This window comes from Felis catus, chromosome B1 (assembly GCF_018350175.1).
Source record: "Felis catus isolate Fca126 chromosome B1, F.catus_Fca126_mat1.0, whole genome shotgun sequence".
In the NCBI taxonomy this organism is placed as follows: Eukaryota; Metazoa; Chordata; class Mammalia; order Carnivora; family Felidae; genus Felis; species Felis catus.
Window position 1 is genome coordinate 34,951,489 of NC_058371.1, and position 12,575 is coordinate 34,964,063.

A 12,575-nucleotide genomic window follows, 5' to 3' on the forward strand; every position below is an offset into this window, starting at 1 on the left:
GTGTGGAGCCTGCTTGGGATTCTCTCTTTTTCCCTCTCTCTGCCCCTCCCCTCCTCTGTGTATGCACACTCTTGCTCATAAAATAAGTAAATAAACTTAAAAAAAAAAAAAGACTTTGTAACAGGGGCGCCTGGGGGGCTCAGTCGTTTGGGCATCCGAATTTTGGTTTCGGCTCAGGTCACGATATCATGGTTCATGAGTTCGAGCCCCATGTAGGGCTTTGTACTAACGGTGTGGAGTCTGCTAGGGATTCTTTCTCCCCTTCTCCTTCTGCCCCTACCCTGTTCATGCTCTCTCAAAATAAATAAATAAACATTTAAGAAAAAAAAAAAAAAAGACTTCGTAACAGCATAGGAAGTGCCCGTGTTCAAAAGTTCAGTGAAAAAACATGGCACAAAATTGATGTTCTTAATTTTAAAAAAGACAACAGAAAAAAATATTGAAAAAAAACATACTAAAATGTGGGCAGTGATTGTCCCTGACTGGTTTTATTAGAAGTTGTTTTCTTCTTTAGACTCCTGCATCTTTCACGCAAATTTTCTTAAAACATATCTATAGACGTGTGTATTTCACATGTAGAAACATATGCTATTTTTATAAGCAGAGAAGAGACCCTTATTAATCTTTTTAATCTTTTTAATCTTCCCAAATCATTCAAAGTAACACTACATGCAAATTTAGCAAAAGTTTTAAAACTTCACTCAACATATATTTTTAAAACCACCCTCCCTTAGTTGCAAAATTCACAGAGTTCCAGCCGTCTCCAGTGTAGTCCCCTTGAACAGGATCTAATTAATATGAGCTAAGGCAGTGGAGAATGCTTTGGCTCAGCATCCTCATTTATTAGGCTCCTGCTGTTGGCCTGGCACTTTCTATACATTACCCCCACGTCATCTCCATTGAAATCCTGAGTAGTGGTTTCCACCCCCACTTTACAGACATGAAATTGGGCCCCTAGCATTCAGTAAATGGCCCACCAATGATCTGCTACTGAACAGCAAAGCCGGGACTCAAATCCAGAGGAATGGTCTCAAAGTTTGTGATCTGTCCCTTATTCTAGTAATTTCCCAAGACTAACCTGTGGAATCCTCAGTCCAAACAAATGCCACCTGATAATATTAGTCTGCTCAGCCTGCCATCAGAAAATACTTCAGACTGGGTGGCTTCGGCAAAGAACTTTTTGTTCCCCACAGTTCCAGAGGCTGGAAATCCAAGATCAAGGTGCTGGCTGGGAGGGTTTCCTCTGAGGTCCCTGCTTCTTCACATGGTTGTCTCTCTGTACATGTGGGCCCCCTGGTGTTTCTTTGAATGTCCAGATTTTCTCATTTTATAAGGACATCAGCCATATTGGATTAGGGTCCACCCTAACAGCCTTAAATCACTTAAATCACTTCCTTAAAGGCCCTATCTCCAAATACAGTCACATTCTGAGGTACTGATGATTAGGCCTTCAACATATGAATTTTGAGTGAACACAATTTAGCCCATAACATCTGGACTCTAATGTGTAAATGTGTCCTGTTGGGGCCAGGGAGGCCCGGAACCCAACCCTGCATTCACTCCCTAATACCCCTTTATAGGCTCAAGGAAGAGTAATTGGGAAACCACTACTTTTTACAGCTTTGAAAAAGGAAAAAAAAAATATTCAAAGAAACTCAGTAAAATAAAATCCACTTGAGCCATTTCTGTGAAAATACAGATGGAGCCATCAGCTAATTTAATATGAAGACTGTCACATTTCATGTGATATTTTCCTCATCGTCCCTTCACACTGGCCAGAAAAAAAGGATTGTATTTTTCCTCACCCAGTTCTCCAACTGCAAGGATAGAAAGCATCCCAGGAGGTAGTAAGCTTTGTCCTTATATATGTATATTCAGAGATGAAATATTAAATATGTGGGTCTCATAACTAGCATATTGGATATCTGGGGAGTGGATTACTTTTAAACATCTTCCTCCTCTAAACAACAAAACTAGTTTTGCTAACAATCACATAGTAATCTGCAATAATCACTATTGTCTTGATTCATTCTTCAGCAACAATTAACATTAAAAAAAATAAATTTTAACTTAAAGATACTCAAATTCGGCAAAATATTTCATGCATGAACTAAAACTTGCTAACTTACCAAACAAAAATATACCAAATGTTTTGGATTCTTTCACTGTTTTAAATTTTAAACACAAGTAAAACTCATAATTAAAATGACACAATTACTATAACTCATGCTGTTTCTTTTGTATTTTTTAAAGTTTTTTATTTATTCTGAGGGGGGGAGGGGCAGAGAGAGAGGGAAAGAGAGAATCCCAAGCAGGCTCCACCCTATCAATGAAGAGCTTGACGCAGGGCTCTATCCCAAGAACTGCAAGATCATGACCTCAGCTGAAATCAAGAGTTGGACGCTTAACCAAACGGAGCCACACAGGCGCTCCACCTTTTGTATTTACAATTGCTCTACTATCGTCGTAGATTTTGAATCTACTGTTTAAACACAGGAGTATGGGGCGCCTGGACGGCTCAGTCAGTTGAGCGTCTGACTTTGGCTCAGGTCATGATCTCATCACAGTTGTCGAGTTCAAGCCCCACATCGTCTTCTGTGCTGACAGCTCAGAGCCTGGAACCTGCTTCAGGTTCTGTGTTTCCCTCTCTCTCTGCCTCTCCTCCACTTGCATTCTGTCTCTCTCTCTCAAAAATAAACATTAAAAAAAAATTTTTTTTAACATAGGAGTATGTATTATAATGGCTGAAGACACGAACTGCATCTAAAATGAGCTTTAAATCCAAACTATTAAGAACTTACTTTTGGCACCTGGGTGGCTCAGTCTGTTAAGCTTCTGACCTTGGCTCAGGTCATGATCAACAGCTCAGAGCCTGGAGCCTGCTTGGGACTCTGTGTCTCCCTCTCTCTCTCTGCCCCTCCCTTGCTTGCTCTCTCTTTCTCTCTCGAAAATAAATAAACATTTAAAAAAAATAAATAAATAAAGAACTTACTTTCAAAACGAATGTGACAGCCCACTGTATCATTGTGAATTCCCTAAATTAGCTTCCCAGGATTGCTAAAAGATAGTAATAAAAATGTTCCATTTGAAGCTTACATAACCACAGGCATTATTTTGAACTTAGACCAATAAATCATTTTTTCAGAAAAGCATTTTATTACCCACGTGGTTTAGAATTGCCAGCACATGGTGATAATAAAAAGCAGACTGGGTTTTATTGTTTTGATATTATCTGTAGAATTGCATCCCCCTAAGCCTGCACCTGGAACAGAGTGCTCCCTCTGCTGGTCCTCACTAGAGTGGAATCAGGGTGCAGGTCAGGCTGAGAGGAGAAATCAGCAAGAGTTTGAGAGACATGAAATGGTAGAATCAACAGAACTTGCTGGCTCTTCTCTTCCAGTTTCCAAGCTACTAGAGGTTTCCTATTTCCTCCTTCCCACTAGCTGCCACTCACTTTTCTTCTGGGCTCCATTTCTTCTAGTCAATCTCTAAAGGTTAGAATGCCTCAGGGCTCTCCACTGGCTCAAGCTCAAGTTTATCCCTCTCCTGGTTTCACCATCTCAGTAAATGGAGCAGTATCAACCCTATTGTTCCAAGCCAGTCATCCTTTATCCCTCCCTTTCCGTTCTACCTTACCCCAAGCCTTCGGGAATCTGTGGGTTGCCTTCCTGCAGCAACATCTGGAAACTGGTCTCTCCTGACACCCACCTCCTATCTCTCCAAATTCCATGTTGAAGTCCTAATCCTTAAAACCTTTAATATGTGACAGCATTTGGAGATAGGGCTTCTAAAAAGATGATTATGTTAAAATCAGTAGGGTGGGCCCTAATCCGGTATGCTGGTGTCTTTAGAAGAGGAAATGTGGAAACAGACACACATTTTACCAGGTTAAGAAAATTCCCTTCTGGTCCTAGTTCATTCCTTTTATTAAATCATAAATGGTAGTTGAATTTGATCACATGCCTCCTCTGCATCTACTGAAGACTTTGTGAGACGTACTTTAATTTGTTAATGTGGGCAGGGCTGTCAACAGCCCATATGGTACCTTTGTGTGACGAAAAGGTGCTCCTTCCTCCAGGTGGACATAAATCCATGCCAGGCCCCACAGCTTGGCAGGAAATCTTGAACTGAATTTTAGCCCCATTCAACCCTTCAGCAAGATGCCCACATATATGTTACACCCTATGAGGAGTCTGGCTCCAAGCCAATTGTATGTGTGATCAGGCCTGACTACAGACAACTATAAAGGCTTTGCTGGGCAGCCCTCATGGGGTAGGGGTGGGAGTGGGGAAGCTGCCTTCTCAACAGACTCAATGCACAGCTTGTGCATTGCAGTGTGGAGGGAGTTACAGTCAAGGACTCAGCTTCCTAGCCCCCTCCACTGGCCATGCTCTTACATATACCTGCAATGTCTACATTCCTAGCCTATGATCCTCTACTGCAGGAGGCTGGGGGTCAGCTGAGACTACTCAGATGCCTCTGCATCTGGCCCTTCTCGCTACCCTCCCCCTGGTTTCCAGCCCCATAAAAAAGCAAGAGTGATTGTTCTGGGCTCCCTGGACAGTGAGACAATTCCCTTCCCCACTAATTCAGCTAACCTTTATTCACTGCTGTTTCATGGAGGGAAAATAGACCTTTAGGGAGCCAGCATCCTTTTTTGTGTAGACTCTTACTTGTACTAAATAAAGACTTGCCTGTTACTTCTGGTTTGGCTTCCAGTCTTAATTTGTAATCTACTTGTCAGACTTTTGTAACTACCTCGTGCTGACCTCGTGAGTTGGGAAGTATTCCCTATTTTTCTATTCCTCAGGAAGAGTTTGTGCAAAACTGTTATTTCTTCTTTAAATGGTTGGAAAAATTTACCAGTGAAGCTTTTTGGCCTGGGGTTTTCTTTGTGAGATTTAATCTCTTCAATAGATGTCAAACTATTCAGCTTTTCTATTTCTTGTTCTGTCAGTTTAGTAAGCTGTGTTTTTAAAAGTATAAAGTTATTCCAAGGGCACCTGGGTAGCTTAGTCGGTTAAGTGTTTAACTTTGGCTCAAGTCATGATCTCACAGTTTGTGAGTTCAACCCCCCCACTGTCAGTGCAGAGCCTGCTTGGGATTCTCTTTCCCTCTCTCTCTGTCCCTCCCCCTCTCCTGCTCTCTCTCTCTCTCTCTCTCTCTCTCTCTCTCTCTCTCAAAATAAACACCTTCCTAACATCTGTAATATAACTGTATGATCTGTAGTGATGTTCTTGTAATACCACTTCAACCGGCCTTAAGGGTTGACTTTATTGAAGTTAACACACTCCTTACTTGCTGACCTAAGGCCTTTGATCTATAGCAGAACAAATTTACTTTCTTTTGAGATCTGCAGACCACTAGCTTTGAGGAGCAAAGGACCAAACTTTCCCAGGCCACAGAGGCCAGCAAATCTGAAGCTGCCTCAGTTTTCTGATTAGCCCAGTAATTTTTTAGCAAAAAAAAAAAATTTTTTTTTAGGTCACACAAATGATTTTATTGACCTCCCTTTGTGCATCTGTAGACCTTGCCCTCCTCTGCAGAAAGAACAGAACACTCCTGCATATCATAAAAAAAGAACCGGACCCCCTGGCACAATCCTGAAATCCTGCAATAACATTTGTAGCTGGCATCATTGAGTCTACAGGAAACCAAGAAACATTGTAGACCACTGCACTCCCTTTGCTGATTAACTACCCTAAACCCCTTTAAAAACCCCTAGGCCACACAGAAACCTCAGAGTGGGCTTTTAGACAACAGTCTACCTTCTCTCTGGGTTGCCAGCCTCCTGAATAAAGCTCAAATTCCTCTCCAATCAAAACTCATCTCTTGAGTAATGGCCTTTCAAGTGACAGGCGGTGGAGCTTGAGCTCAGTAACATTCTCTTTTATTTTCTTTTTTCTTGATCGGTCTTGCTAGAGATTTCTCAACATTGTTCATCTTGTCAAAGAACCAGATTTTGGGTTTGATAAATTTCTTTGCTGTACATTAGTTTTCTATTTCATTAATATCTGCTATGTTTACTTCCTCCTTCTAGTTGTTTAGGTTTGATTTGCTATTTTTCCTAGATTCTTGAGATGGAAGCTTAGATTTCCGATTTTCCGGCTTTCCTTTATTTCCAGTACACAGGTAAGGCTAAGCACTGCTGTGATGGCACCCCACAACTTTTAACACATCGTATTGTTCATAATGTACTTGTACTAACTTTTTGACGTCTATAGGATTTAGATCTAGGTATGAATCATTTTACCTGTTTGGAATCTGATCCTGAATTTGAGAATTCATATCTCTCATTGGTTCTGGAAAACACTCACTGATTTTTCTTTGAATATTGTCTCTCTTCCATTTTTAAAGTCTCCTTCTGGACATCAAGTTAGATATATGATAGACTTTTTCATTGCAGTCTCTCTCTTCCTTCTCCTCTTCCTTCCTCCACCTGTCACCCAGTCTTTCTCTCATCTTTTCATCCCATATCTTGCATTTGGGTAATTTCCTCAGTGCCATTTACAGTTCAGTTATTCTTTTCTAAGATGTATCAAATTTTCTGTTTAATCTATTCATTGAGATTTGATGAATAAATGAATGAATATACTTTTATTTTTAGAAGTTCTATTTCCTTTTTAAAAAATCTGCCTAGTCATTTTCACAATGTATTATTTCATTTGAATTCCTTTTTATGCTTTTAAATTATTTAGTACATTTTTATTTTCATTTTCATAATTGTAAGCTGTGATTCGTTTTAGCTGAAGTTCTGGGGTCTAATCCTGCTTTTTCTGTGTTAGTTCTCAGCCATGGTTGATTGTTTCCTTGTAAATTTTGTAATTGGGGGCCATGAGCCTATCTTCAACAGTTTAATTGTGCAGATTCTGTAAGGCCTTAAAAGTTGTCTTGTTTGGGGGCGCCTGGGTGGCTCAGTTGGTTAAGCATCTGACTTTGGCTCAGGTCATGATCTCATAGTATGTGGGTTTGAGCCCCACACCAGGCTCTGTACTGGCAGCTCAGAGCCTGGAGCCTGCTTCAGTTTCTGTGTTGCCCTCTCTCTCACCTCCCCACAACTTGCACTCTGTCTCTCTCTCTCTCAAAAATAAACATTAACAAAAATTAAAAACAAAAAAGTTTTGCCTTTGCCTCTTCTAGGTGTTCATGGTATCAATAGCCTGGGACCATATTTTACTTGGGGTAAAATATACATACAGGACCACTTTTTATTTCTCATCTTGGTAGTTCCAACATCACATAAAAAATGAAAAAATTAAAGCCCAAACAGGTGTGAGCAGCCCTGTGGGGCTAATTTCTCAGGTGGTACTTTTTCCCCACCTATGCCCAGGCTGAGAGAGACAAACTCCCTTGTCATCTCCCTGTCCCAAAGGACAGCTTTTTTTTCTTACCTCACCCTTTTGGGGACGGTGTTGTACTTTGAGGGTCACAGTTTTTAATAGGGAGTCTTGTTTCCAGCTCCCTGCTTACACTGACTTTTGGACTCACCTTTATCTCTGAGTGATTGTGAAACGCTGTGCCCTATGTTTCGACACACCACATTTGGAGGCAGCCACAGTATCAGCTTACCTAGTTTTAAGTTCTCTTTTTGTTCTTGGCCCTTAAGGATTTCTCTTCTTTCTTGGGATCTCAGTTATGCATTATTTCCCCCCAACTTTTTCTTTTGAAATATTTCAAACCCATAGAAAAATTTCACACAGAACAAATTGGACACACACATATTTACTTTTTAAATTTTTGGTAACCATTTGAGAATTAGTCAGGACATCATTACACTTTACCTCTAAATACTTATGCATACATCTATATAATCATGATACAATTACAATACTCAGAAAATTTACCAGTGTAGTACTTTAATATACAGTCTAATTTCCCTATTTGTCCCGATAATGTCTTTTACAACTGTCTTTTTTTTGTGTGATGTCATTTACATGTCTTATCTCTTTTGTGTCTTTCAATCTAGAATAGTGTACCTGTTTTTTGTCTTTCATGACATTGACATTTTAAAAGTCTAGAGGAGCTGTTTTGTAGAATAACTCTGAATGTGGACTTGTCTGATTATTTTCCTAATGATTAGTTTCAGAGTAAACATTTTTTTGTCAAGAATTGTACGTCGTAAATATTGTGTCCTTCTCAGTCCATCATATCGGGAGGAATATGATGCCATTTTCTGCATTTGTGGTAACGCTGTTTATTTGATTAATACCTACCTGGTTTATCCATTAAAAAGGCACTTTCCCTCATTCACCATTAATAAGCTAAGGGGTGATACTTTCAGACTGTGTGAATATCCTGGTTCTCAAAAACTTCCACTCAGTAGTGTCTAAATTAGCTATTATTGCCTGCACTAGTTTTGGTGTGATGGTTACAAAATGGTAATGGTTCCAATTCTATTATTCCTTCGATGTTTATTGGTTCTTCTCTAAAGACAGCTTTCCTTTCTCCATACCCCAGCCACTCCCCTCCCAGACTCAGTCACTGTCATCATTGTAGTTAATATCAAAATAAACTCACAATTTTCAAATACAGTGTGTTAAAAACCATTCCTCTCACTATTCATTTTGATTCTCACATTATTCTTGCGTTCCTTCAAGTTGACTTCTGTGTCCTTTTGACATGTTCCCATTGGTTTGTGAACACTTGCTTTCTGGAATAACAAGACATTCTAGGCTCACCTTAAACTTTCTCTGACCCAGCCCTCAGACTCATTTACCCAAGGATCCCCAATTCCTTTCACTGGGAAATGATATATATATTTTTTAAGTTTACTTATTTATTTTGAAAGAGAGAGAGAGAGAGAGAGAGAGAGAATGCACATGTGAGAGGGGAGGAGGGACAGAGAGAGAGTGGCGAGAGAATTCCAAGCAGGTCCTGCATGTTGTCAGTGCAAAGCCTGATGTAGGGCTCGAACTCACAAACCGTGAGATCATGACCTGAGCCCAAATCAGGAGTCAGATGCTTGACTGACTGAGCTACCCAGATGCTCCTGGGAGATGATATTTTATTTTATTTTTTAAATTTTTTCAATGTTCATATATTTTTGAGATAGAGACAGCACGAGCAGGGAGGGGCAGAGAGAGAGGGAGACACAGAATCTGAAGCAGGCTCCAGTCTTCGAGCTATCAGCACAGAGTCCGACGTGGAGCTCAAACTCATAAATCACGAGATCATGACCTGAGCTGAAGTCAGACGCTCAACCGACTGAGCCACCCAGGTGCCCCACCTCCAATTTTGTATTAATTAAAACACACACACACACACACACACACACACACACACACACACAAAAACTCCTCCACAAATATTAGTAACCATGAAGTCCTTTGCCTTTGTGTGTTTGTGTGTATGTTCATATATACATGCTGTAAATGTGAGACATTTTTCTACCTCCAGATGGTATTGCTAAAATTAATTTGTAAAAGAACCCTGTTTAGCTGGTTTGAAGGCAAGCACTTGTAAGGATTGGGCATTCTAAACTCTCAGGAAGATAGACATTAAGCCAAATGGTTTTCAAGTTCACACCATCTGGGGAAATGTTCAATATAAAACCCAGTTTAAGGTTGACGGCTTAATTAGAACAGACAGGTCTTTAGAATTATCAACATCAAGTATAAGACTTTTATCCTATCTGAGTTTACCAGTCAAATAAGCTCACATTATCTCTTATAAGATCTATGAACAAAAAAATAATAGCTTCGGACAATGGCTGACTGTGGCTAATGTTTAATGAAGTTTGTGTAGGTAATCTAAACACAGTTATTAAGGGCGCCTGGATGGCTCAGTCGGTTAAGCGTCTGACTTCAGCTCAGGTCATGATCTCATGGTTGGTGGGTTTGGGCCCCGCATCAGGCTCTGTACTGACAGCTCAAAGCCTGGAACTTGCTTTGGATTCTGTCTCTCACTCTCTCTCTCTTTCTCTGCCCCTTCCCAGCTTGTCTTCTCTTTCTCAAAAATAAATAAACTTTAAAAAAAGTATTTAAACATAGTTATTAAGAAAAAGTAAATTAAATAGATGTAAACAAGATAAAAGTTTGTAAATAAACTCTTCTGCAATATTTAAAATCTACTTAAATTGTTTTCCCAAATCTTTTTGGTAACATAAAACCTTAAAGTTTTGCTAAGTTAGGTTAAATTAAGAGTTAAGTTAAATTCATTAAATATTTAGATCATTTCCAAATGAGAAAAAATACTAAAGCATTAAATACTGAATAGAGGTTTATCTACTTTTGGCTTCTCATTATGAGAAACTAAAAGATATATGAATGTGTTACTGCTATATTGGAAAATTTTAAATGGCATATCCTTCCAGAAATTATAGAATATACTTATAAGCTAAAAAAAGAATATATTCATAAATTTACAAATCTAAAAAACGCTGGTGTAACAGTTCACAGTTAGTTACTAAATATTCACTAAAAATTAAGATTTCTAAGAGTTAAGAATTCTAGTAAGTGTAGTTAAGACTACTGGAAATAATAAGAGAAATAACTCTGTATGCAAGGAAAGTAAGATGTATGTTTCTGGTAAGAGAAAATATAAGAAATAAAAACACATTCTTGTTAAGGGAAAAGAAAGGAATTTGGTCCCGAAATGAGGCTGGATATTTAAAGAGGGAAAACCTAGGGCAAAATCTAAATGTTAAAAAAAAAAAAAAAAAAAAAAAAAAAAAAAAAAAGTTGTAGAAGGTTTGTGGAAAATGAGTCTTCGGAAAGAAATTTCAATATGTCACTGGATTTTATGCAAAGGGAGTAGCAGGATGAAGAAGACTGTGGCATGTGCAGTAAAGCCCATTCTGCTTCCATAAAAATGGCCGCCCACAGCCAGAGCCTTACCATCCTGATGTCCTTGTCCCATGGGAACAGTCTACTCCTGGATCAGAGAGATTAAGGTGGGCAAACACCAGCTATGAATTACGTGGACAGTCAGGGCCATGAGAACCCAAGATGGCCATTTGATTCTTCCCAGCTCCCTGACAATCTCCATTTATTGGGTTTTCCATCCCTTCACCCACTATAGGGCACTTAAGATGAGTAGAGTGGGGAGACTTCTATAAAATTGCAAACACTGTCTACCAGCAATGTCTGACTTGTCAGGTCCGTAATCCTTAAAAAAAAGCTGTTCTTATTCCCAAAAGCCTCCAACGCCCTCCCTCTGGACCCTTTAAACACCTGCAGCTGGACTTCAACTTCCAATTGGTATAGATTATTGAAAGAGGAGCCCTACTACCTCCATATTGACCTCAAACTTTCTAATTGATTAAGTTCTTCTTTCCAGTTTATCTCTTAACTCAGGCAAAATACCCTGCGGGCAAAGTGTCCCCTGAAGGGAACCAAAATTGCCCCCTCAAGCAATAAGGACTGCCCTAAGCCAAAAAGACTTTTCCCATGATTGACCCCAAGACAACAATCCACCTGACCCTCACTGCCCACCAGCAGGGACCCACTGATCCTTGTGCCACATTTTCCTTACATAAACCTGGAAGTGTTTTCAGCACGTGAAAGACCTTCTTTGAAACACTAGTCCACTGTCTTCCCAGTGTTGACCTCACTGAAATAAATTCCTTTCTTGTTTCCTCTGCCCTTGGGTTTTGTCAGCGGCGAGTGGCAGAACCTGGTCTGTTTGGGCCCCCAGATTCAGGTGTCCTTGCACCCCTGCACCCAGCTATGTCACCAGTATGTTCTTATGACTGTGTTTTCTAGATCATGTGTTCCCTTGCAATAAGGCTGATGCCCCCACAATAGCAAAAACGTTAAAAAGTGTTCCCCATTTAGGGTATACCTCCTTGATCTCCAGTGACTGAGGCACCCACTCTACTAGACAAATCGTACGACCCTCAATGAAAAACTGCAGACTTCTTGGAATTCTATCAAAATACAACCTTCCGCCAATCTCCTGTTGACTCATGCTAGTATGACTTGCTACTAAAAGCCTCTAACGTCTTATGTTCAAGCCCATCATCAAGTTCCAAGGATCTTTCTGGTCACAGTTTAGAGCCTAATGACTGAGTATTCTGAAAATGTCATCATAGGAAAACTGCCCTTGAGCCCCATTGGAAAGGACTTTACCAAGTACTCCTGGCCGTTAACACTGGTGATATGGGGCCGAGAGTGAAGGGTCAAGAAAGAATTCGTGAGATGCTTTTGGTGCAAACAGATGCTTTTATTATAGTAACAGGTCAGGATCTGTAGGCAGAAAGAGCTGTCCTGGGATTGTGAGGAGTGACACATTATACACTTTTTAGTTAATGGGAGCTAAGGATGGAGTAAGTCTCTAGGGAATTTGGAAGCAAGGCTTCCAGGACCTTGAGGGGCTAGCTGCTGTTAAGATCAGGTCATTTACTACTGCCGAATAAAACATTAGTCATGAGACCCTTCAGATAGATGTCAGTGGGCCATAGGCTTGAAAGATGATTGCTAACATATGCCTTGGGGAGGGTTGTTTACGGTTATCAGAGGGCAGTAACACTAACCAGAGCAGAGCTATAGTGGTAAAACATGAAAGGAAGTCCTGGAGGGAGCTGTAGGAGTGTTACAATCTGTATGTCTCAGGGATTTATCAGTGGGCTGCAAGTT